General features: G+C 45.1%; 1 pseudogene across 1 annotated transcript; it reads right to left on the reverse strand.

The window, feature by feature from the left end:
* Positions 1 to 1,088: 1,088 nt before the first annotated feature.
* On the reverse strand, positions 1,089 to 1,676 carry LOC309794824 (large ribosomal subunit protein uL18-like; annotated as a pseudogene). Its single transcript has one exon. The product of its transcript is annotated as a large ribosomal subunit protein uL18-like (transcript).
* Positions 1,677 to 1,970: the final 294 nt, after the last annotated feature.

The following is a 1,970-nucleotide window of genomic DNA, read 5'->3' on the forward strand; positions in this document are numbered from 1 at the left end:
TTACAGGGTGTTACAAGATAGTAAACATTTCCCTGGGCTGTACAGTAAATCCTTGCTCTTTATCTATTTTATATATGAGTGGTTATCTACCAATCCCAAATTACTCATTTATCCCTCCCTCCTTCCGCTTTTGTACCATAAATTTATGTCCTATGTGTAGGAGGCTGATTCTCTTTTGTATATACATTTGTTTGTACTGTTGTTTTAGCTTCCACAAGCAGGCGATATCATATATTATTTGTCTTTTTCTGTCTGTCTCTTTATGTAGTATGATAATGTCTTGGTCCATCCATGTTGCTGCAAATGGCAATGTTTCATTCTTTTTTATGACTGAGGAATATTCCATTGTACATATATACCACACCTCCTTTATCCATTCATTCATCTATGAAGACATTTCAGTTGCTTCCCTGCCTTTATGGCCACTCCTTCTTCAACCCCAGTACTAATATACCTTCAGTAACAAGATGCATCCCAATTTTAGAAGTGCTGACGTGTGAGGAAAATGTGCATGTAGAATAACTCTCCCATCCAGTTAGTTTTAGGAGAAATTCTGCTGGGCAAAGTTCGTACTTACTCTTGGGGCCAGTGCTAGCTCTCCTGATAACTCTAATGACCCACACGTGAATGCACTCAAGAGAGTTGATGAAAACATGAGGAATGCAGGCCTCAGCTTTTCCATGTGAGCAGATGGAGGCTGACGTTACCTAGTTAACAGAACCTGCAAATCAGAAATAATTTTATCTTAATTGCCCAGCAGTTGATTAGGGCAAGAGAATTTTCTTTTATTTTGGAGCTTCCTTGGATGGTGGTAATCCAATTTTGAATTATTTTCCAAGGGCACTGTGAAAAGTGGCCCTATTTTGAGTTTTAGAGAGGGACCTGTGACCTCGTCTCAGGGCGCCAAACCAGGACTGGCCCGAGACTGCAGGGGATTATTGTCACCACGAGAGGGCGCTCCAACACCACAGGAGCGACATAGCCAGTCGTGCTCCAGGTGGAAGGGAAACTGATTTAGTGTTGCCTGTAATGTTTTATTCATTTATTTATTTTTTCCTACTTGGTCAACAAGTTTATTATTGTCTTTATCTGAAAAATCTTCACAGAAGTTGTGGTTTGGTTTATTAACTCTCAGCAGCCCTTTCCTGAACTCTAAGGAAGCTTGCCGCCTTCTGAGCCACCCTATCTTTCTTCTGGGCAAGTGACATTTCTGGACGGTTCCACCTCTTCTCTTTAACTTCTTTCTCAGGCTTCTTCTCATTCACTGGATTCTCTCGTCTTGCAGCATGAGCTTTCTTATCCATCTCCTCCATCATGTCTGGAGTTATGCTGTTCTTTATGTATTGAGAGAATTGTTTTTTGCAAGCGTCTTCATCTCCTTCAATCAGTTAACACGTATCATCTGCAACTTTCTGCCCCACGATGTGCTCTTGGTGAACCTCAGCAGTGAATTCTTTGCTTTCTGAATCATAACCAGGGAACCCTTTGGTACTGTGAGGGATAGACCAGCCTCCATTTACAGCTCCCTTCAGGGCCCCCAAAACTTTATCCCCAGTAGTAGTCCTGGGAAGCCCTGCATCCAAGTAACAGGTGAAGGCACCAGGTTGACCATCAATGCTTTCCACATTGTACTCATCTCCAGCCACCTCGACTTGGCCTTCATAAAGTTTGTCCATACCAAACCTATTAAGAAGGCTGCGGGGGCCTCCCTGGTGGCGCAGTGGTTGAGAGTCCGCCTGCCGATGCAGGGGGTACGGGTTCGTGCCCCGGTCTGGGAGGATCCCATATGCCGCGGAGCGGCTGGGCCCGTGAGCCATGGCCGCTGGGCCTGCGCATCCGGAGCCTGTGCTCCGCAACGGGAGAGGCCACAACAGTGAGAGGCCCGCGTACCGCAAAAAGAAAAAAAAAAAAAAAAAAGAAGGCTGCGGGCCAACAGCAGGCCAGTACAACATGGTGCAGCATAAGTTGCC

The sequence above is a fragment of the Mesoplodon mirus genome (genome assembly GCF_964341445.2).
Source record: "Mesoplodon mirus genome assembly, chromosome: 19".
NCBI lineage: Eukaryota > Metazoa > Chordata > Mammalia > Artiodactyla > Ziphiidae > Mesoplodon > Mesoplodon mirus.